The sequence below is a fragment of the Saccopteryx bilineata genome, chromosome 6, assembly GCF_036850765.1.
Source record: "Saccopteryx bilineata isolate mSacBil1 chromosome 6, mSacBil1_pri_phased_curated, whole genome shotgun sequence".
In the NCBI taxonomy this organism is placed as follows: domain Eukaryota; kingdom Metazoa; phylum Chordata; class Mammalia; order Chiroptera; family Emballonuridae; genus Saccopteryx; species Saccopteryx bilineata.
This window is the reverse complement of record NC_089495.1, coordinates 114388273-114413032: the sequence shown is the minus strand read 5'-3', so window position 1 is coordinate 114413032 and position 24760 is coordinate 114388273. Positions and strand designations below refer to the sequence as shown.

General features: G+C 40.2%; 1 long non-coding RNA gene and 1 other non-coding gene across 2 annotated transcripts in view; one reads left to right on the top strand and one right to left on the bottom strand.

Moving 5' to 3' along the window:
- LOC136308490 (uncharacterized) overlaps positions 1 to 24760 on the bottom strand; it is an 81155-nt gene that overhangs the window by 29274 nt on the left and 27121 nt on the right. The window lies entirely within an intron of this gene.
- LOC136309710 (U6 spliceosomal RNA) lies at positions 740 to 846 on the top strand. The gene has a single exon (XR_010726362.1). It is a non-coding gene; the product is annotated as a U6 spliceosomal RNA (small nuclear RNA).

The following is a 24760-nucleotide window of genomic DNA, read 5'->3' as shown; positions in this document are numbered from 1 at the left end:
TGGTGGGATCTTGATAACATTATACGAAGTGAAATAAGTAAATCAGAAAAAAACAGGAACTGCATTCCTGTTTTTGGGTGGACATACGTAGGTGGGACATAAAAGTGAGACTAAGAGACATTGATAAGAGTGTGGTGGTTACGGGGGGAGGGGGGAGAGGGAGAGGGAAAGGGGGAGGGGGAGGGGCACAAAGAAAACTAGATAGAAGGTGACAGAGGACAATCTGACTTTGGGTGATGGGTATGCAACATAATTGAACGACAAGATAACCTGGACTTGTTATCTTTGAATATATGTATCCTGATTTATTGATGTCACCCCATTAAAAAAATAAAATTATTAAAAAAAAGAAGAATATATCCTAAGAATACCAAATCACCGATTCAAAAGAAGACATGCACTCCCATGTTTATTGCAGCATTGTTTACAATAGCCAAAATCTGGAAACAGCTCAAGTGTCCATCAGTGGACTAGTGGATTAAAAAGCAGTGGTAGCCTGACCATGCAGTGGCACAGTGGATAGAGCATCAGATTGGGATGTGGAGGACCCAGGTTCAGGACCCCAAGGTTGCCAGCTTGAGCGCAGGTTCATCTGGTTTGAGCAAAAGCTCACCAGCTTGGACCCAAGGTCCCTGGCTCGAGCAAGGGGTTACTCGGTCTGCTGAAGGCCCGCGGTCAAGGCACATATGAGAAAGCAATCAATGAACAACTAAGGTGTCGCAACAAAAAACTGATGATTGTGCTCGCTTCGGCAGCACATATACTAAAATTGAAACGATACAGAGAAGATTAGCATGGCCCCTGCGCAAGGATGACACGCAAATTCGTGAAGCATTCCATATTTTTTTGTTACTAGAGAGGTTTCTCTGATCATGTAGAGTACCCGAAACCACGAGGAGGAGTTGCAGTGTTCTCTCCTGAGCGTGAAGCCGGTTCTTAGTGTTGCTTGTGCAACTGCCTTTTGCCATTGATGATCATTGTTCTCTTCCTTTGGGAGAGTAAGAGGGAGAGAACGCAGTCTGAGTGGTAAAAAAGAAAAAAGAAAAAAAGAATAAAAAAGAAAAAAAAACCCTGATGATTGATGCTTCTCATCTCTCTCCATTCCTGTCTGTCTGTCCTTATCTATCCCTCTCTCTGACTGTCTCTCTCTGTCCCTGTAAAAATAAAAAATAAAAAAAATTTTTAAAAAGTAAAAAAAATATTTTTGAAAAAGCAGTGGTATATATACACCATGGAATACTACACAGCCATGAAAAAGAAGGAAGTCTTTCCTTTTGTAATCACATGGATGGAACTGGAGAGCATTATGCTAAGTGAAATAAGCCAGGCAGAGAAAGAAAAATGTTATATGATCTCATTTATATGTGGAATCTAATGAACAAAGTGAATTGAGGAACAGAATAGAGGCAGAGGCGGGGTCACAGGGAGCAGAGGGACAGCTGTCAGAGGGAAGGGGGATGAGGGGATGGGATTAGAGAAGGTGAAGGGGTGAAACTATATATATATATATATATATATATATATATATATATATCACATAGATACAGATAACAAGACAGTAAGTGCCAGAGGAAAGGGGGGAAGGAGTTAGGGGGAGGGTGACAAAGGGGTATGTAATGATGGTGGTGGGGGTGAGGGTGTTATACTGAGTGGGACACTTGAATCCATGTTAACACAATAAATTAAAATTAATAAAAAGCATAGAATGACATTTGTAAAGATATATATATATATTTACATGCAGTAGAGAAAGAATTTTCCTGTAGTACAAAAAGTTACATAATAGCATCTAATGAGACAAGAGAAATATTTCTTTAAATCTGATGAGAATTAATTTACTTTTTAAAGTCAATCTTAATTACACAGAAGGAAAGCACAGAGAGGACACATCAGACTGTAAACTGCTTGTGGTTATGGATGGCTTTGTTCTTTGCTTCCCTGTGTCTTTCAGTTTCCTATTATATGTACATCTTGACATTTAAAAAATAAATGTTATTTTAAAAACCTTTTTAAAAAATGTCTAGCACTTCTTAAACTCACTAGTCGGGCTATCTATTGTTCTGGAAAGCCACTTGCAGAGATAAAGATACATTGCAAACTCATTTTAATAAGAGCAGTGTTCTGCTGGTACAGAAGGAAAAATGAAAATAATGATGACTATTACTCTGTGTACCCAACATTTTCAGAAACTTAGATCCAAGTGAAGTCCCAAAGGAGGGAAAAACTTGGGGAGACTGGAAGAGGGTATTGACTTATGTCTTAAAGTAGCCATGCAAGAAAACAGATAATCTCATCTTTTAATTTTTGGTTTTTTTTCAGCAAATCCAAGATAAACGCCTCTTCTGTATGTGGTCATCTCATGTTTGTAGGATATGCCTTTAGCAATATTGAGGGGGATCAAGGACTGAATGTCGGTGAAGATCTAATTTGGAACTCTAAATAATCTGCTCTAGAATATCTAATGGTTGATAATGAAAGTTTTCAGGACACTTTAGACAACAGTGCTTACCTATGCAAGAAACATTTGAGTCAGTCACCTAATCCAAAGTTCATTTTTAATCAAGGCCATCTTGCATCAGAAGAAGAGGCCTTGGTGTCCTCAGCTCAACTCTGCCACCACCTCCTGCTCACTACCCCTGGAAGTCCCTACCACCTGATGCCTGCAGTTCCCTTACATGACCTAGGGCAATGGCCTGTGAACTTGATTTCAGCTGCAGAATTCCTTTTCAGGAAAGGGGCATTAGGTATTGAACAGCTCCTGAATGCTAGGAACACACCCGAGAGCTGGACAAGGAGTACAGACCCTCAGCCCCAGCCTCCTCCTCACAGCCGGAGTTGCCCTGGTAGTCGGGGCTAAGCTGAGAGAGCCGGCCCAGGGTGAGGAGCCAGACTCCGACTCAGTTATTAATCTTTCCTGATGGGTTTGAAGCTTAGAAGATAGTTTGTAGGATAAGAAAACACTTTTCCTCTGACTTTCTTCTCTGTGTTCTGAAGCTCCATGAATTCAGCTTGAACCATCAGCTTTGTGTCCCTAAACTTCACCTGACTGCAACCCTTCAGTGTGTATCTGGCCATTTCAAACCCTCACCCAAAACAGCCCTGATGGCAACAAATGGGGGGGGGGTGTTGTCTCCATAAACAGTCTGATTTTCAAATGCATTATCAAATTCACAGGCTCCCATGAGGCGTAGTGATTTATTGATGGAGACTTAGAACAACGGGTAGAGAAGATATGCTTATTTGTTATGCTTGTTTTATTGTGTAATCAGTGAATGTGATCATTCTTAGTCCTGGGTCAGACATGAGTGACAGTCACCTCATATCAGTGTGTTAGCACCACCCTAGAGGCCCAACCCCATATGATCTGTGACAGAATTGCCATGCCACTCAGCAGCAGGGATTCACCCAGGACTGCTGTTCTCCTAATGTCCAGGACAACTCCATGGGTGCCAGACCTGTAGCTGCTAGGTCATCTGGTCAATCCCACCGGTGGGGGATGAGATTTAGGTTTTAGAATCGCCCTAAGAGTGAGACCCAGGGATCGGGATCATGGGATCCTGGCCAGGACTCAGGGACACTACCCAGACAGCATCAGGGCCCAGGCACCAGAAGGACCTTACAAAATGTCAAGGGAGGTGCTGCAAAGCAGATGAGGTGTTGCAGGGACCCATGCATTTTGGGCCAAGGGCAGTGTGGCCCTCATCATTTTCTCTTATGACTTTCTGACCCATTTCTGATGCCTTCTCCTGACAGATAGTTGTTCCCAACACTGTCCAACAGAATGTAATGTGAGCCACGTGTGTAACTTCAAGCTTCCTCGCAGCCATACTAAGAAAGTAAAGAGAACCAGGTGATATTCCTTTTAATAATATCTTTTATTTAACCCCTTATGTCCAAGGTAGCATGGGCACTTATTGTCTACTGGTTCTGCATTTGCAAATTTGCCTACTCACCAAAATGTATTTGTATCCCCAAAATCAATACTGGAGCATTCTCATGGCCATTTGTGGACACGCGAAGAGGGGTGGAAAACTTGAGACACCTGACATACATCCCAGCTGAGGGTGAACAGAGCCACACTCCACCTTCCTGTTTCATCTCATATGGTACAGAAAGAGTGTGCTTTCGGTGGTCTATTTACTGCCACTGTTTTTGTACTTTAGTGCTTTTTTGTTGGCAATTTTGCTGTTTAAAACGACTCCCAAGCAGAGCGCTGGAATGCTGTTGAATGTTCCTAACAGCAAGAAAGCAAGGATGTGCCTTATGGAGAAAATACGTGTGTTAGATAATCTTCATCAGGACTGAGTTATAGTGCTGTGGGCCCTGAGTTCAAGGTTGATGGGACAATGTATATTAACTAACGTGTCTGTAAATAGAAACACACACAAAATAAGATGATGTATTGATCGATTGGTAAAAATGTTGTGAGCTGATACTTTGTTCAGGAACCAAGCCTCTATTTCTAGGAGCGATGGGGCAGTGTTCATCAATTCAGTGTCAAGAGCAGCAACTTCATACAACATAACTACCACAAACAGTGAGAACTGACTACATCATCACTTTAACAGGAAATTAGCATAGAAGTAATTACTATAAAAATTATTACTTTTTTTTGTACCAAGTCTTCAAAATGTATGTATATTTTGTATTTACACTCTGTATTCTTCAGACTGGCCATATTTAAAGAACTTAGTGGTTATATGTGACAAGTGGCTACTGGTACTGGGACAGAGCAGACCCAGCTTATGATTCCACAAAGAAATCAAGACCCTCAAGCAGAATTCACCAACCCTCAGTACCACACGCCCCTTCACCGCCACAGAGCCCTGGACCCCACCCTCTCCTCTCTGCAGGGACACTGCCCCTCCATCTGTGCCTTTTCCCTCCTCTCTTCTGGTCATTAATCTTGAAAGCATAAATGTGTTTGTCTTCTCACTTAAAATAAAAGAATGAAAAGAGGGACCTTCTGTGTCCCTTCAGCTTTTATACATACTTCAGGTTAGCCTTATTCCTCTGATGTATTATTTGAGCTTTCATCTGCCTTTGCATTGGATTAGCCTTAGAGCAGCGACTATTTTCTATTCACCTTTTATTCAATCAATACATAGTTACTAGATCAGCGGTTCTCAACCTGTGAGTCGCGACCCCAGCAGGTCGAGAACCGCTGTACTAGATCAAAGATATTTTATGCACTTGGCAGTGTGTCAAGGCTTGAGGGCACTGTGATGGTAACAACTGACATGTCTTTGTCCTAAAGAAACCTTACAGACGAATGGGTGAGGTGGGTATTATTCAGATGAACCAACCCACAAATAATGGGCACCAGCTGGAATAAGTCCTAGGAAGCAGAGCATGGGGCCTGGAAAACATGTCACAAGACCTGACTGACTTGGGATGCTCAGACTTCTTTGAAGAAGAAATGTTGAAATAAGTCAATGTTAACCCACCAGAGCCTAAGTTCAACTCCTCAAAATAAAATCTTCAAGAGGGCAGGGAGTTTATTTCATTATGAATCTCCAGCACCTAAATCAGTACCTAGCATATAGTAGGTCCTCAATAAATATTTGTGACTGAATGGATGAGCTATGCAGAAAATAGAAAAAAAGAAAGAGAGAGAGAGAGGATTTAAACTCTACAAAAACAGCATGTACAAGGACCTGTGGCAGGAGGAAGCCAGTGCATACGAGGGACTCCAAGGCCAGTATGAAAGAGCAAAGAAAGTGGGGGTGATGGTAGGGTTGGAATGAGGATAGAGAGATAGGAGCATACCAGGAGTGCATCACTGGCCCCCTTAATGATGTCGTTCTTTGATTAAAGAGACATAGATTCTTAAGGGAAGGGGGAGGAATAGAAAAAGACATGAATATATTTTTTTGTGTGACAGAGACAGAGAAGGACAGATAGGGATGGACAGATAGGAAAGGAGAGAGATGAGAAGCCTTAACTCTTTGTTGAAGCCCCTTAGTTGATCATTGATTGCTTTCTCATACATGCTTTGACCAGAGGGCTACAGCAAACCAAGTGACCCCTTGCTCAAGCCAGTGACCTTGGGCTCAAGCTGGTGAGCTGTGCTCAAATCAGATAAGCCTGTGCTCAGGCTGGTGACCTTGGGGTTTTAAACCTTGGTCCTCCACATCCCAGTCCAATGCTTTAAGGGCTGCACCACTGCCTGGTCAGGCAGGACATGACTAGATTTGACTTCAATATAGAGAGTGAGCTAGAAGGCTCTGGGCACATTTAAGGTCAGGAGTCCTGTCAGGAAATCAGATACAAGGCCCTGGCCAGTGGCTCAGTGAATGATAGAGTGTCGACCCAGTGTCTAACCCGGGACGACCTGGACGTCCCGGGTTAGATTCCCAGTCACGGCACATATGAGAAGCAACCATCTGCTTCTCACCACTCCTTATTCCCCTTCTCTCTCTCTTCCCCTCCTGCAACCAGTGACTCAAATGGTTCCAGTGTGGCCCCAGGTGCTGAGGATAGCTGGGTTGATTGTGTCAGCCTCAGGTGCTAAAAATAGCTCAGTACTCAAGCACTGGATCCAGATGGGGTTACAGGGTGCATGGTTGGGGTGCATCCTGGTTGGGGTGCATGTGGGAGTCTGCCTTACTATCTCTTCTCCTCTTACTTAAAAAAAGAATAAAAAAGAAAAGGAATATGAGATAATAATAACTTGGACTAGGATGGTAGCTGAAGATGAAGGCAAGACAATGGATTTGAGAAATATTTAAAAGATAAAGTTAACAGGACTTGATGAAGTGACTGAATAAGACAAGTGACAGTGATATCAAGGATGATCACTTAGTGTCTTGCATGTGCCACTTAGGTAGAAGGTGTAGCCATTTTCTGAAGGAAAAAAAAACAACTGAAAGAAGAATGACAGGTCTTGGGGATGGATCACAAGGTATTTTTGGACACATTGGCTTTGCAGTGCCTTTGAGATGGTCAAGCAGTCAGGTCAAGGCAGCTGTATCATGGGTTTGGAATTCAGAGAAGTCTGGAGATACAAATTTAAGAGTGATGTGTAAATAGTATCTGAATACCAGTGTCTGGACATGGTAGAAATTTAATAAATATTTGTTGTATTAATGAATTATTGGATGTTGCTGAGTATTAGTTTTTATCATAACATGTTGAGTCTGTGGTCACTAGGGATTTAGAAATAGCTAAACATACCTCTGAAGGTGTATTCTTTTGTAAAAGACTAATGTACAAGTAACTTAAATAACATATAATCTTCAAATCTATCATATTATTTTATGTTACAGTTTATTTTTAATTCTATTACTTGGCTTCTAATGGTTTGATGGCATTTTTGAGATAAAAGCAGTACTGAAGATGATAGAATCTCATTTCTTAATGTCTGTTTATCTTACTATAAAAGCAAGATAAAGTAGCTTAGAAGATACTTTTTCCCACAATATATTTTTTTATTTTTCTCTCTGTTCTTGTGGCATATGCAGTTCTTTAACTAAAACTAATAACCTGTCTTATTATCTCATGTTCATAAATTATAATACCATCAGATAGGGCAAATACAAATAAAATGCCTGGAAAAAGTAGGGCCTTAATAAGTTTGTATTAAACTAAACGAAGTTGTGAAGTCACCAGTATTTTCCCTCATCCTGTTCCATCTGTGTGTTTATTCCCTTTGTAGCCAATCCACTCTCCATCCCCACGCATCAAACATTCTAGTGTGTCGTACAGACATCCTGAAATGTCTACTCACTGGTTTGTGAAGAAATATATTTTCTCTCAAAAATTTTTATGAATTAATTCAAATCTTTGCATAATATCGACATGCTGTTTTGATTGTTTCATGTAAGTAAAGACATAACATACTCTCCCTTCTCCTTCAAAAAAAGTTCTGTCTCACACCCCTACTCTAAACCTATCAGAACCACATAGTTTTTCTTTTTTTGTGTGTCTTTTAAATTTTATTTTTTAAATAATGGATAGCACACATAGAGATTTGCCATTTTAACCACATTTAAGTGTAAAATTATTTGCATTTAGAACATTCACATTCTGCAACTATCACCACCATCCATTTCCAGTGTTTTTCATCATCCAAAGCTGAAACTGTGTACACATTAAACAACAACATCCCCCACCCCCGCAAACCGTGGAATCTACCATTCTACTCTCTGTCTTTATGAATTTGACTACTCTAGGTGCCTCATTATAAGTAAAATCATACAATATTTGTTATTTTGTGATTGGCTTACTTTATCACATCTCTGAGGTTCACCCAGGTTGTAGCATGTGTCAGGATTTCCTTTTTAAGGATCAATAGTATTCTTTGTATATATAGACCACATCCACATTCTTATTACTCATTTCTCTGTTGATGAATGTTGGGTTGTTTCCACTGTTTGACTGTTATGAATATTGCTGTTATGAACATGGGTATACAAATATCTGTTCAGGGTCCTGCTTCCACTCCTTTGGAGTGTATACCTAGAGGTGGGATTGCTGGATCCTATGGTAATTCGATGTTTAAGTTGTTGAGGAACTACCACTGTTTTCCATAATGGCTCCAACATTTTACATCCCACCAACAATACACAATATTCCACTTCCTCATATCTTTGCCAATACTTGCTTTTTTTTAGTTTTTGTTTTCTTTTCATAATAACCATCTTAATGGGTATGATGTGGTAACTTGCTGTGATTTCATATGAATTTCCCTAATGATTAGTGACACTGTTTTTATGTGCTTATTAGGCATTTGTATATCTTCTTTGGAAAAGTGTCCATTCAAGTCCTTTGCCCTTTTTAATTGGATTTGGTTTCTGTTGTTGAATTGTGGGAATTCTTTATATATTCTGGGCACTAAGCCCATAGGATATATGATTTATAAATGGTTTCTCTCATTTCATAAATTGCCTCTTTACTCCCTTGATGGTGTCTTTTGATACACACAAGATTTTAATTTTGATAAGGTCCAATTTATCTACCATGTTCTTTCATTGCCTGTGTTTTAGAGGTCATACCCAAGAAATTATCACCAAAGTTAAATCATGAAGCTTTTCTTTAAATTTTAAAGAATTTAAATTTTTTTAATTAAAGAATTTACTTTTCTCACTCAGTGTTATAGCTTTAAGAGTTATTCATGCTCCTATATGAAACTGAATATTTTGCTTCTAACTTAAGCACAGTCCTCCATGAGTGTTTACCCATACCTTTTAACCATCTCCTCCCGATGGAATACATCAGATTGCCTCTACAACCTATTGTCACTAAACCTACAATTGACACCCTTGGAAATACACTTGGCTGGACTGAGTCACTGCCTCCCAAATGACTTCTCAGTCTATCCTCCCACCAGCAGAGCACATCTAAGCCAACCATTCAGCTAATTAGTATCTAGTTAATGGGTAAAATGTGATATTTCCTTATTGTATTTGCATTCCTCTTATTATTAATGTTTGAATGTCTCTTCATATGTCGATTAAAGATTTTCCTCTTCTGTTGAGTTGCCTTTTCCATATTTTGCCCATTATCCTAGTGCTTTGTTGTTGATTTGCTGAAGTTCCTGTATAATCTAGATATTAATCCCTTGTGACATTTAGATGTTACAGATCTCTTATCTCTTCTTGTGACCTGTGAGGCTTTGAACCATAAATGTTTTATTCTCATCGTATTCTATTTAGTATCTTCAATTTTAAAAAATGCATTACTTTGATAAAAATAAAAATGAAGTTTTCTGTGCTGTTGTTCCCTCTCTATAATTAAATTAGTTAATGTAAGTGATGCACGGAAGTCTGTGATATGTTGAGCATTCGGTGCAAGTCATTATTGTCATTGCTGCGTGTCATTCAAACATACGTTTCTCATATGAGAAACGTTTCATCTGGCCTAACTAGCATAATTCCCTTAGGATATGTTCAAATAATCAAAAATTGAGATCACTGTAAGTTTTTTTTATCAGCAAAAATGATGCACATATTTAGTGATATTATCAGAAGAGAAGAAAAAATAAGAGAGACACAGTCCACTATTTTAAGTCACATGTAGTGTTTTGGGGTCTGAAGTTATATATGTCACAGGAATTATAGTATCTTTAAAATTTCAAGAAAGAATGTGTACCTTATGGCATAATTTCAGCCTACCTGTTCCATTGTTTCATTCTTCTGTCACCTTATGGTGACCCCTTATTTTCTTTTTCTAGATATTGACAGTGACTTTCATGTTTAAGAAAGTACACATGTAATGTGCTTCCTTTCTCCCTTTAACAACTGAGGTAGATATCATCATAATTTAATTTCTGGAAACCACCTTCCGTGAAGGACTAAAGTGTCCACAGAAAGGCTGCCTCTTTCACCTCTTTCGTAAAGACCTTCTGGCCCTTCTGTCGAGCAAACACTTGCTTTCAAATCATGACTCCTGACTTGACTCAGCGGCCCTGCTCTGCGTTCGTGGCAGTGGGGGAGACGGTGTGCAGAGAGGATTCTAGGCATGTGCCCCTGTGCGACACAGCAGAGTAATCTCACCCAGAACTTCTGATCATGATGTTGCAGACTCGCATGGGTTTAAGCTCAGAATAAAGGGGATATTTTTTAAAATATTGTTTTTCAAAGATTTACTTTAATCAATTAAATGTAAATAAACAAACTGATTGCATGCCAATAAGTTATTTTCTACCAGGAATTCCTATTTCTACAATTCTCGAGATATTCTGATTAATCGTGAGTAACATCTGTGAGGTATACCTCACTACTGAGGTATATTCAGTAGACACTCAAGTATAAATTTTCCCTATATATTTGGAGAATGAGGTCATATTGAAGTTGAGAGACTTTCTTTCATAAGTGGTTGAACAGATTTCAAGTAAGCAATTATATTTTAATTCTTTTCCAGATTTCTCACTAATACCATATTGCCTAACAAATTTTTATCCACAAGATATTAGAAAGATAATTTTATTCTCATCACAGTGAATGCGGAGTGTGGTGCCATTCACATCTGCAATTCTTCTTCAAGATTTCTGTATGCAACCATTCCCTTAAAGGTATTTTACTTAAAGCTTTTATGCCCAAAATGAGAAAAAGAGAGAGAGGAAAAAAAACTGCTCTAAACAGCTAAATGATGTGCTTGTGCTTTTTAAATGATGTTAAATGGTTTCTATTTCCAGATCATAATACTGTTACCCTATGAATCAAAACATGAAATGGTTCAACATTAACAGTGAACTTTGTTTTAATACGCTGAGTATGTTTTCTTAGTGGTTTGTAAACTTTGGCCATCTGTTGCTGGACCATCTGTGAGGACCACATATCTTCTTTCTTCAAAGTGAAATAAGACATCATGTACAGGGTCGGGCAAAAGTAGGTTTACAGTTATGAGTACACGAAACCCAGAGTTTACTCTTATTTTCTGAATTAGTGTATTGTTTTCCATATGAACAACTGTAAACTTACTTTTTTAAAAATGAGAGAAAGGGGGTGGGAGAGGAGCAGGAAGCTAGTTGCTTCTCGTAGGTGCTTTGACCTGGCAAGCTCGGGGTCTCACACTGGGGACCTCAGAGTTCCAGGTCGAGGCTTTATCCACGGCACTACCATGGGTCAGGGCTGCAAACTTATTTGCTCCACTCTGTATTCAACCACCATGAGTGTGCAGCCAACTCAGGGGTCATTGGGTTACAACAATCTTGACATACATTTCGACTTTATAACGCTCACTCTCATTAAAACTTAAAAATAATTGAGACATGAGTGTTTCAGCTCATGCCAGTAGCATCATACTTACGGACTATGTGGGCAAACTGGTTTGGTTGCATGTGGCAGGAGAATATGCAGTAATGCAGCATACGAGTGAGAGAGCTGTGTTTTATGTTCTAGATTATGATTTTACAACTGTGTTAGGATAGGTAAGTGACTTAGGCTAGGGTGTGTTTTGACTTCCTCCAAAATTCGGGTTACGTCACTGCCGTAGGAACAGAACTGTGTCATAATCCAAGGATCCCCTGTATCTACAGAACTAGAGTAATAGACCAAAGTCGAACTGAAGTTAAAAAGCTGAAATTTTAGCAAGTCTTTTAACAGTGATTTTTTTCAAGCACTTCATGGCATGTTACTTGCACCATGTTACTATGGACTGAATGTTTGTGCTCCCCCAAATACATATGTTGAAGCCCTTCTCCCCAATGTGATGATATTTGGAGGCGAGGCCTTTGGGAGGTAATTAGGAATAGATGAGTTCATGGAGTTGGGGCTTCCAGGATGGGATGTGTCCTTATAGGAAGAGAAAGAAAACAGAGCTTTTTTTCTCCACTATGTGCCTGCACAGCAGGAAGGATGCCATCTGTAAGCCATGAAGTCGGCCCCTCACCTGGTACCAAGTTCACAGGCATTTGATCTTGGGCATTCTAGCCTCCAGAACTGTGAGAAATACAGTGTGTCCGTAAAGTCATGGTGCACTTTTGACCGGTCACAAGAAAGCAACAAAAGATGATAGAAATGTGAAATCTGGACCAAATAAAAGGAAAACCCTCCCAGTTTCTGTAGGATGATGTGGCAGCATGTGCGCATGCGCAGATGATAACATAATACAGTGTATACAGCAGAGCAGCCCACGGCCATGCCAGTCGAGATGTGTTCTGTGGCTCGCTAAATTTGAATCCGTGACCAAAGTGCAACGTGAATATCGGCGTGTTTATAATGAAGCGCCACCACATAGGAATAACATTACTCGGTGGGATAAGCAGTTGAAGGAAACTGGCAGTTTGCAGTTTGGTGGAGAAACCCCGTTCTGGTAGGCCATCAGTCAGTGACGAGTCTGTAGAGGCTATACGGGATAGCTACTTAAGGAGCCCTAAAAAATCTGTGCGTGAGCCCACATCGAACTGCACTGAATAGGTATGAAACTGGGAGAGTTTTCCTTTCGTTTGGTGCAGATTTCACATTTCTATCGTCTTTTGTTGCTTTCCTGTGACCGGTCAAAAGTGCACCATGACTTTACGGACATACTCTATAATATCTGTTGTTTCAGGCACCTAATCTATGGTATGTCATTGCAGCAGCCCAAGCTGAGGCATATGTGACTGGGAATAACCATGGGGACTGAATGGTGCAGTCAGTATTTAAGTAAAATTTTGTTCAAGATTCTTCAGCTGCTTACTTTTTGCTTTGCATATGAAGTCCTTCACAGAGCAGCAAACAAGGCCAAAAATATTCTTTTCAGATGACTGGAGCTTCTGGAATCTTGTGCTCACCTTAGGGGGGATATATATATATTATGAAGACTATAAGATGTATCTTTATAATTTCCAACCTCCTTCCTTATGGAAATGATCTCAACAATTAATTTATAAGACAGCGTGGACACCTTAACTATATACCACCCACCCTCCTTCAACTTAAAGAGAAGTGCCTGCTTTTTATTTATTTATTTATTTTTTAATTTTTTATTTTTATTTATTCATTTTAGAGAGGAGAGAGAGAGAGAGAGAGGAGAGACAGAGAGAGAGAGAAGGGGGAGGAGCTGGAAGCATCAACTCCCATATGTGCCTTGACCAAGCAAGCCCAGGGTTTCAAACCGGTGACCTCAGCATTTCCAGGTCGATGCTTTATCCACTGCGCCACCACAGGTCAGGCCGAAGTGCCTGCTTTTTAAAAGGAGAGGCTTCTACCCAAAGGAATAGCTGAGTGATAGAGTTCAAGAGTGGAGCATCTTTTTAAGTAATCAATGTTCCCTCACTCTGCACGCACTCACGCTAGCTGGCTGAGGGCTTTGTTTGCAGTTAAATGCTTCTTTCTCTTGATCAGTCTCAGCTCTGGAACTCCTCTGGCTCCTCCTCTCCCATGCTCTGCCAACAGACCCTGTGCCTGTGCCTTCCAGTCTTACCAGCCATGGCTGTTTCGGAAAATTCTTTTCTAGGTTCATAAACTTTCCTCTTACCTCAGTGAGTGCAGTCCTATAAAAACCTCTATAAAAGGGTGATTTTCCAGAAAGAGTAAGGGAAGTGCACACTGACAGGTGAGACATCCCCGGAGGAAATGGGCGTCCCAGCAGGGCCAGACTAAGGTGAGGCAGGGAGGCACCAAGGTGCAAAGGTAAGAGGCGCTCGCACTGCAGGTCCTGGGCATGGCCGCTGGCACCTACACTGGCCTCACCAGGATGCCCAGCTCTCACAGGCTAGGCTGATACTGTGCCTTCTCCCTGCCCCTTGATCAGCCCTGCCCTCTTAAAGGAGGATTTCAGGCAATCCAACTTGCAGACTTACCAAGTAATTCTGATATCAATCATTTTAAAACACTCTATAATGACGCTGGGAGGTTATTCTGCCAAATAAAATGAAGTATATTGTCTGGATGGAAAGATATAGAACCTTACATTCGTACATTGTCTCCAAACACTTTAGAAAAAAAATTGATTTATTTTTGTCAGTTTTTGTGTCCTTCAAAAAATCATCTCGGATAGGCTTTTATTCCCACGTGGCTATGTATGTCACCAACTTGAAGTAAAATGACAGATAAAGTAGTTTCAATGGGTCGCATCATCTGCTGTGGTCACAAGAGGCACCCCTTGTTTTTAAGGCCTGTGGGAAGTGGCTGGAGGCCGGCCAGGAGCCAGAGGAGGATGAAGTCTGCCCTGGGATGTGCAGAGCATCCTGCAAGAACAGGGGCAGGCCAAGAGCAGCTTGAGCAAGCGATGTGGCCACTCATCTGCTTTGTGTGGGCTTAGAGACGGTCAGAGGGGGTGGAGGGGCGAGTGGAATCTGGCCCAATCTAAGTGGGCAGGGCAGCAAGTGTTCCAGTCAGTGGGCTCACAGTCACCAAAGCTGGGTGGTCCATCAGAGAGGAAGAATGTGCTAGCTGCTCTGTTTGCCTCCCAGACCCAGTCCTGTTCCCTGCTGTGGGTGCCCAGAGGCTGGCCTCCCTGGGCTGCGTCTCGCAGGGCCTGGCCATTGGCATTTCTTGGGTTCAGACACTGGAAGCACTGACAGGACATCGAAGGGAGAATGAGAGAAAGTTCAGGGTACTCGTTCTCCTGCTCCTTGCTTCCATCCTAGTTTGACTATAGCTCCATCTTTTTCTTATGACAGCCTTTGACAGGTACCATCTCTGGGACTCCAGCACCAGTCTCTGGGAACATGATTTCTTTTCCTGTCCCTTCATGCTGTTGGGTGGTAACTGCTTCCTGGCAATGTTTGTTTGTTGTTTTTTTTGAGGGCCTCACTATCGCCAATTAGTTCCCTTCGTTCAGTCTACACTTTTTTAGTGTAGTCTTTTTTGCTCAGTCTAGTCTTTTTTTGTTACATTCTTTTGAGTGAAATTATATTTCTTGCTAGGATCCTAATATAATCTTATTTATTTCTACAACCAGTTTTTATAGTTATATAGAACAATTTATCTTAATTGCCCATGAAAAGAAAGAGAAGCATAAAATACTGATCTGAGTTCACCTTATACAGGGTAGACATTCAGTGACAGAAAGGTAATGTATTATCAGAAATAATATGAATTATTTGGGCTTCTCTACAGACACAGAACCAATAGGAGAGCCAGAGAGGGGAGAGGGAGAGCCAGAAAGGGAGATTATAAAGAATCAGGTCATGAGATTCAGAAGATGGCAATGAAGTAGACTAACATTACAACTCCCATCTCCCAGAACAAAAGTGGATTACAACTTAACTTGGGAACAATCATCTTGAAAAACCAACTTTGGACTAAACTAAGAAGAATCTATAACCAAGTCTGACCGAAGAAGCCACACTGAGACTGGTAGAAAGGCCGGAGACGTGGAAAGGGCTGTCCCACTCCCAGGAGCGAGCAGGGGCCTGGAGGGTCTCTCATGGTGGGGTGGGTTGCCCAGAGAGTTGTGGGTCCTCAGCCCCAGGACCAGAGTTCCGCCTATAGCCCCAGAGACTAGAAGAGGCACACAGACAGTATTTAGCTGAAAGAAGAGCCGGGTTACTGTTTGTGAGAGGAAGACAGAACTCTCAGACTCAGACAGAACTCTCAGACTCAGGGTCCATCTTAAAGGGACCACACAAAAAACCTCGTTCACAGCCACTTACCTGGAGCTCTGGAAGCTGATAGTGCCAAGAGGACTGGAGTTGTGAGAAGAGAGTGTAGTCTCAGAGGCACAGGGAGAGACTGTGGGGGACAGCCACCCTAACCCATGTACTGGATCACTACCCAAACCAAAAGTGACCATATTCCTGGGAGAAGCAACACCAGCAAAGGAAAGCAATTATCCTACCCACCAAAAGCTCTCCTACTTCAGTCAGAGCAAAGAGTCCCTTAGAAGCAGGGGTACATCAGGGACACAGGTTTTGAGTGCTGAGATCTGGGCTACACAGCCCTCTCATGCTGCTGAGTACCTTCCGAAGAGTGGGCAGGCCCAGCAGTGGTGGCGGCAGGGGCAGTGCCTGGTGAGGTGGCCTGCACTGTGGCCCACAGGGCAGCCCACACTGCAACCTGTGAGACCGCGCACCCAGCAGTGCCAGTACCCGAGAGCCGGAGGAGGCAGCAGCCATGGCAGTGGGCCAGCGGACAAACCACACCTCGGGAATAGAGAGGCCACACACTAGCCAAGAGCAGATAAAAGTCAATTGATATTTACAACAGCATCTGGGCCCAGCAGAGGCAGCCACAAATTCTGGATCACTGTAGCTCCAAGAACATTGCTAAGGGCCAGTTATAAGCACTATCCCCCACTGGTCTGCACCAGGTTCCAGTTAGAGAGGTCCAAGGCTGGTACATTCAGTGGCCAGATACGGAGAGCATCAGCTCAGGACCTAACAACCCTAGTTAGAGTGGCATCTTAAAGAAGGGCTCCTCACACTTGACCCAGCTAAGAAATAGAAAATGCAGACACAAATAGCAAAAAGAGCAGTAGCAGCTGACAAGTAGTCCACAGTAGCTTACAAATAACAGCTGAGGTCAACCCAAAAAGATATAGAAAATACCCACTGCAGACAACAGCAACCCTATACTCAGCTAGCTACACAAACAGCACACCCAAAGGAGCAGTCTATACACAGACAAAATGGGAAGACATAGAAATGCAATCCAAATGAATTAAAAAGAGAAATCCTCAGAAAATGAACTGAATGAAATGAAAATAACCAAGATACCAGATGCAGAGTTTAAAATAATGATTGTTGGGATGCTCAAGGATTTTAGAGCAACAATGGATGGACATAATGAGCATCTAAATAAAGAGATAGCAAGCATCAAAAAGGACATAGAAATCATAAAAAAGAATCAGACCGAAATGACAAATACAATATCAGAAATGAAGACTACACTAGAAGAAATTAAAAGCAGTCTGTATGAAACAGAGGATCGAATAGGTAATTTAGAGGACAAGGTAAATGAAAGCACAAAAGCAGAACAGCAAAAAGGAAAGAGGATCAAAAAGTCTGAGGAAACTCTAACAGACCTCTGTGACAACATGAAGAGAAACAACAACTGCATCATAAAGGTTCCTGGAAAAAAAAGAAAGAACAAGGGATAGAAAACCTGATTGAAGAAATCATAGCTCAAAACTTCCATAAATTGATGAAGGAAAAAGTCACCAAGTTAAAGAAGCACAGAGAATCCCATTAAAGAGAAACCCAAAGAGACTTACACCAAGACACATCATAATTAAAATACCAAAGTTAAGAGCTAAAGAAAGAATACTAAAAGCTGTAAGAGAAAAGTAGTCAATCATCTCCAAAGGAGCTCCCATAAGGATGACATCTGACTTTTCAACATAAAAACTTGAGGCCAGAAGGGAATGGTAAGAAATATTCAAAGTAATGCAAAACAAGAGCTTACAACAAAGACTTCTTTATCCAGCAAGGTTATTGCTTAAAATTGATGGAGAAATAAAAAGCTTCCCAGACCAAAAAAGAAAATCAAGGAATTTATTACAACCAAACCAATGCTGCAAGAAATGTTAAGGGACCTGCTGTAGATGGAACAAAGGGGGGAAAAATCTAGAAAAACAGGAATGTAGATTTAAAGAATAAAATGGCAATAAACAACTACATATCAATAATAACCTTAAATATAAATGGCTTAAATGCTCCAATCAAAAGACATAAGGTAGCAGTGTGGATAAGAAAACAGGACACATACTTATGCTGTCTACACAAGAACCATCTCAAAACAAAAGATACACATAGACTGAAAGTGAAGGGATGGAAAATAATATTTCATGCAAAAGGAAATGAAAAAAAGAGCTGGGGTAGCAATTCATATATATGACAAAATAGAGTTTAAAACAAAGGCGATAGTAAGAGATAAATAAGGTCACTACATAATGATAAAGGAGCAATCCAACAGGAGGAGATAACCATTATAAATATCTATGTGCCTAATATAGGAGCACCTAAATATATAAAGCACATTTTGATGAACATAAAGGGTGAGATCAACAGCAATACTATAATAGTAGGGGATTTCAATACCTCGCTAACATCAATAGATAGATCCTCAAGAAAGAAAATTAACAAAGAAACAGCAGCCTTAAAGGATACACTAGATCAGTGGTTCGCAAACTCATTAGTCAACAGAGCCAAATATCAACAGTACAACAATTGAAATTTCTTCTGAGAGCCAAAATTTTTAAACTTAAACTATATAGGTAGGTACATTGTTATTAACTTAAATATGATACTCCTAAGCTGGACTTTGCATCCACACTCAAGGGGCCAAAGAGCAGCATGTGGTTTGCAAGCTGCAGTTTGCCGACCACTGCACTAGATCAACTGGATTTAATAGATATCTTCAGAACTTTCACCCTAAAGCAGCAGAATATACATTCTTTGCAAGTGTTCATGGTACATTTTCTAGGAAAGACCACATGTTAAGACACAAAACAAGTCTCAATAAATTTAAGAAGATTGAAATCATATCAAGCATCTTCTCTGATCACAATGGCGTGAAACTAGAAATCAACTACAATAGCAAAACCAAAAAAACATTCAATCACTTGGAGACTAAATAGCATGTTATTAAATAATGAATGTATTAACAATGAGATCAAGGAAGAAATTAAAAACTTCCTTGAAACAAATAAAAATGAGCATACAACAACTCAAAATTTATGGGACACAGCAAAAGCAGTCCTGAGATGGAAGTTCATAGCATTACAGACATACCTTATGAAGCAAGAAAAAGCTCAAATAAAAGACTTAATTATGGATCTAAAAGAACTAAAAAAGAACAGCAAGTAAAGCCCAGAGGATGTAGAAGGAAAGAAATAATAAAGATCAGAGCAGAAATAAATGACATAGAGGCTAAAAAAGCAATACAGAAAATCAATGAAACCAAGAGCTGGTTCTTTGAAAAGTTAAACAAGATTGATGAACCTTTAACCAGACTCACAAAGAGAGAGAGAGAGAGAGAGAGAGAGAGAGAGAGAGAGAGAGAGAGGACTCAAATAAATGAAATTAGAAATGAGAGTGGAGAAATAACAACTGACACAACAGTAATACAAAATATTGTAAGAAAATACTATGAAGAAATGCATGCCAAAAAATTAGACAATCTAAATGAAAAGGACAAATTCCTTAGAACATATAATCTTTCAAAAATTCATCTGGAAGAATCAGAACACCAAAACAGACCAATTACAACAAAAGAGATTGAACCAATTATAAAAACACTCCCCCAAAACAAAAGCCTTGGGCCAGATGGCTTCACAGGCGAGTTCTACCAAAGATTCAAAGAAGAACTAACTCCTGTCCTTCTCAAGCTATTTCAAAAATTCAACAGGAGAGAAGATTTCCAAGCTCCTTTTATGAGGTGAGCATAATCCTCATTCCAAAGCCAGGCAAAGACACTACAAAGAAAGAAAACTATAGGCCAATATCCCTGATGGATTTAGATGCTAAAATTCTCAACAAAATATTAGCAAGCCAGATCCAACAATGCATGGAAAAAATCATACATCATGATCAAGTGGGATTCATTCTGGGGAGGCAAGGCTGGTACAATATTTGCAAATCAATCATGTGATTCATCACATAAACAAAAGGAAAGAGAAAAATCACATGATAATATCAATAGATGCAGAAAAAGCATTTGATATAATCCAGCACCCATTTATGATAAAAACTGTCAACAAAGTGGGAATACAGAGAACATACCTCAACATGATAAAGGCCATCAATGACAAATCCACAGCCAACATCATAATCAATAGGCAATAATTAAAAGCAATCCTCTTAAGATCAGGAACAAGGCAGGGGTGACCCCTTTCACCACTATTATTCAACATAGTTCTGGAAGTCCTAGCCACAGCAATCACAGAAAAAGAAGAAATAAAAGGCATCCAAATTGCAAAAGAAGTAATAAAACTATCATTATATGCTGATGATATGATACTGTACATAGAAAACCCTAAAGTCTCAGTCAAAGAACTACTAGACACCATAAATAAATTGGGCAAGGTGGCAGGATATAAAATTAATATTTAGAAATCAGAGGCATTTTTATACACCAACAGTGAGCTGTCTGAAAGAGAAGTTAAGAAAACAATACCCTTCACTATTGCAACAAAAAGAATGCAGTACCTAGGAGTAAATTTAACCAAGGATGTTAAAGAAACATTGATAAAAGAAATCAAGGAAGGTACAAACAAGTGGAAGCATATACCGTATTTATCAATAGGAAGAATAAACATCATTAAAATGTCTATATCGCCCAAAGCAATTTGTAAGTTCAATGCAATTCCTATTAAAATACTAATGGCATACTTCAAAGATATAGAGCAAATATTCCAAAAATTTATATGGAACCAAAAAGAACAAAAATACCCTCAGCAATCTTGAAAAAGAAGAATAAAGTGGGAGGTATCACACTTCCTGATATCAAGTTATACTACAAGGCCACTGTACTCAAAACAGCCTGGTACTGGCTTAAGAACAGGCATATAGATCAATGGAACAGAACAGAGAACCCAGAAATAAACCCTCACCTATATAAACAATTGATATTTGACAAATGAGGTAAGAGCATACAATGAAGTAAAGCGTTTCTTTAACAAATGGTGTTGGAAAAATTGGACAGGTACTTGCAAAAAAATGAAACTGGACTACCAACTTACACCATTCACAAAAATAAACTCAAAATGGATAAAAGACTTAAATGTAAGCTGTGAAACCATGTTCAACTTGCAAGCAAACATAGGCAGTAAGCTCTCCGACATCTCTCGCAGCAATATATTTGCTGATTTATCTCCATGGGCAAGTGAAATAAAAGACAGGATAAACAAATGGGACTATATCAAACTAAAAAGCTTTTGTACAGCTAAAGACAATATGAACAAAATAAAAAGTCAAACCACACAATAGGAGAACATATTCAACAGTACATCTGATAAGAAGTTAATAACCATTATTTATAAAGAACTTGTAATACTCAACACCAGGAAGGTAAACAATCCAATCAAAAAATGGGCAAAAGAAATGAATAGACACTTCTCCAAAGAGGGCAGACAGATGGCCAATAGGCATATGAAAAAACATTAATCATTAGAGAAATGCAAATTAAAACCACATTGAGATACCACCTCACACCTGTCAGAATGACTCTCATTAACAAAATAACACACTGGCGAGGGTGTGGAGAAAAGGGGACCCTCCTGCACTGCTGGTGGGAATGCAGACTGGTGCAGCCACTGTGGAAAACAGCATGGAGATTCCTCAAAAAATTAAAAATGAAAGTGCCTTTTGACCCAGCCATCCCACTTTTAGGAATATATCCTAAGAATACCAAATCACTGATTCAAAAGAAGAAATGCACCTCCATGTTTTATGGCAGCATTGTTTACAATAGCCAAGATCGGGTAACAGCCCAAGTGTCCGTCAGTGGATGAGTGGATTAAAAAGCAGTGGTACATATATAATGGAATACTAACGTGGCCTTGAGAAAAAAATGGAAATCTTACCTTTTGCAACAACATGGATAGACCTAGAAACTATTATGCTAAGTCAAATAAGCCAGGCAGAGAAAGAAAAATGTCATATGACCTCACTCATTTGAGGAATCCAATAAACAATGTGAACTGAGGAACAGAATAGAGACAGAGGCAGATCAAAGGGACCAGAAGGAAAGCAGTCAAAGGGAAAGGGGATGAGAGGATGGGATCAGAGAAGGGAAAGAGATTGGTGAAATTACATACACATAACCCAGTGTTATAGAGAGCAGAACAGTAAATCCTGGAGAGAATGGAGAAGGTGTTGGGGGAGGGGACAAAGGAGAGGTCAAGGGGAACATGGGGATGGAGGGAGATATATTCAGTGGGACACTTGAATTTATTTAAACACAATAAATTAAAATCAATAAAAATAAAAAGAGAGAGAGACAGGGAAAATAAAAATACACGTTAACCATATTTTTAAGTAAATAAAAATATTATGTACTATTAAAAAAAAATTATCAGCTCATCTGATTATGGAGGCTGACAAGTCCAAAATCTGTAGTGTGTGCTGGCAGTCTAGAGACCCAAGAAAGCTGATGGTGCAAATAAAATCCAAAGGCAGTCGGTGGGGGAATTTCCTCTTGCTTGGGGAGGTCAGTCCTTTTATTCTACTCAGGCCTTCAACTGGTCGAGTGAGGCCCACCCACAATATGGATGACAATCAGCTCTACTCAGAATTCACTGAATTAAATGTTACTCTCATCCGAAAACACTCTCTAAGTAAACATATAAAATTAACTATCACAGGAAACGAGATAATTAAAAACTATGAAGAGATCCTCTGATCAAGAAGTAATTGGACCAATGAAAAAACTATTTTTAGTGCTTATTACTATGCATAGTTTCCTTTGCCTTTGAACACACGTGGATCGTACTTTTCTTGATCATTCCACTTATTCAAACACATGAAGAAGAAGTGTTTTCTTATTCTTCTGAGTGCAATTAAACACAAATATAAACACATACAAGTACACACACACAAACATTTAATGTTTATCATTTGTGTCACTTAAATAGCTCAAGTCTATGCTTCTTTTTCTTTTTTTTTTTCCTTTTTTTTTTTTTACAGAGACAGAGAGTCAGAGAGAGGGATAGATAGGGACAGACAGACAGGAACAGACAGACAGAAATGGAGAGAAATGAGAAGCATCATCAGTTTTTCGTTGCGACACCCTAGCTGTTCATTGACTGCTTTCTCATATGTGCCTTGACTGTGGACCTTCAGCAGACCGAGTAACCCCTTGCTCAAGCCAGCAACCTTGGGCTCAAGCTGGTGAGCTCTGCTCAAACCAGATGAGCCCACACTCAAGCTGGCAACCTCAGGGTCTTGAACCTGGGTCCTCTGCATCCCAGTCCAAAGCTCCATCCACTGCGCCACCGCCTGGTCAGGCAAGTCTATGCTTCTTGACATTCACAAGGTCCTGGTTCTGAAGTTAAATGACATTGACCTTCTACACACACTGACTCCCAGGAGTGCAGCATGTTGGCAGCCACACCCAGTACTTGGATGACTCCATTCTGTGTGATTGAGAGCAGGTGAAACATGCTCTCTCAAGCTTGCTGTAAACATCTGTACAAACCTATATTCTAGACGTTCATTGTTGAGGTGAGGCCCCACACTTTTACTCTTTATAATTAAAGTGGGAAAAACTGTAATTTTAATCTTCTGAATCAAATTTTCTTTTGTTTCATAGGCAAAAAAACCCCCACAATTTTTACAAAATCAATTTAGATAAAGAAACTAATTACTCATGTACAATAACTCTTTTATGAGACTCTGAGGTGTGTTTGTGTATGGGGAGGGGGATGAGAATCTTCATTTAGAAGAGATAAAAATGATTCAATTTTAAGAGAAGGACTTACATTTGAATAGAAATCTCTTCTCTAAAGCTTGTTTCCATGGTGTTACATCCCATTTGGACAAAAATGGGGACATTGTGTTTAAAGTAGAAGTTATAATGCAGTTCAGTTTTCACGTCATTTCCATGCCCAGAGCCTTGTTCCAACAAGTGGCAAAGTACTCCGTTCACTGCTATGGAATGTAATATTGCCGTGACACTTTTTGTCAAGAAAAATACGTTAACTCTGGGGCCTGTGAACTTGTTTTTACACAGAGCCCAGAACGGTAGGCAGGAAAATTTAATAGTTACTCCACGAGATTGTACTGCCAGAGAGAATGTCTAATGGTGTAGCACAGGAAGTGCCAGGGAGCTCCCTTTCTTTCCAGTGCAGAATCTGTTGGTGGAAACAGTGGCTAATGCAAACAGTAAAGGGACTAAGACACAGGCCTTGTATCAGTGAAGCCCTGGGTTGTTTACAAGATAAGTTCACTTCCTTTTTCCCTGTGCTGCCCACCAAGGAAAAAGTTACTGTTATGTTCAAAAATAGCTGTCCAGCCTGACCAGGTGGTGGCATAGTAGACAGAACGTCGGCCTGAGATGCAGAGGGCCCAGGTTTGAAACCCCCAGATCACCAGCTTGAGCATGGATAGGCTTATCCTGCTTGAGCACCAGCTCACCAGCTTGAGCGTGGGGTGGTTGGCTCGAGCATGGGATCATAGACATGACCTTGTGGTTGCTGGCTTGAGTCCAAGATCCCTGGCTTGAAGCCCAAGGTTGCTGGCTTGAGCCAGGGTCACTTGCTCTGCTAGAGCCCCCCAGTCAAGGCACATATGAGAAAGTGATCAATGAACAACTAAGATGCCACAAGGAAGAATTGATGCTTCTCATCTCTCTCCCTTGCTATCTGTCTATCCCTATCTGTCTTTCTCTCTGTATCTCTCTCTCTGTCTCTCTTGCAAAAAAAAAAAAAAAAAAATCTGTTCAGTGACAGC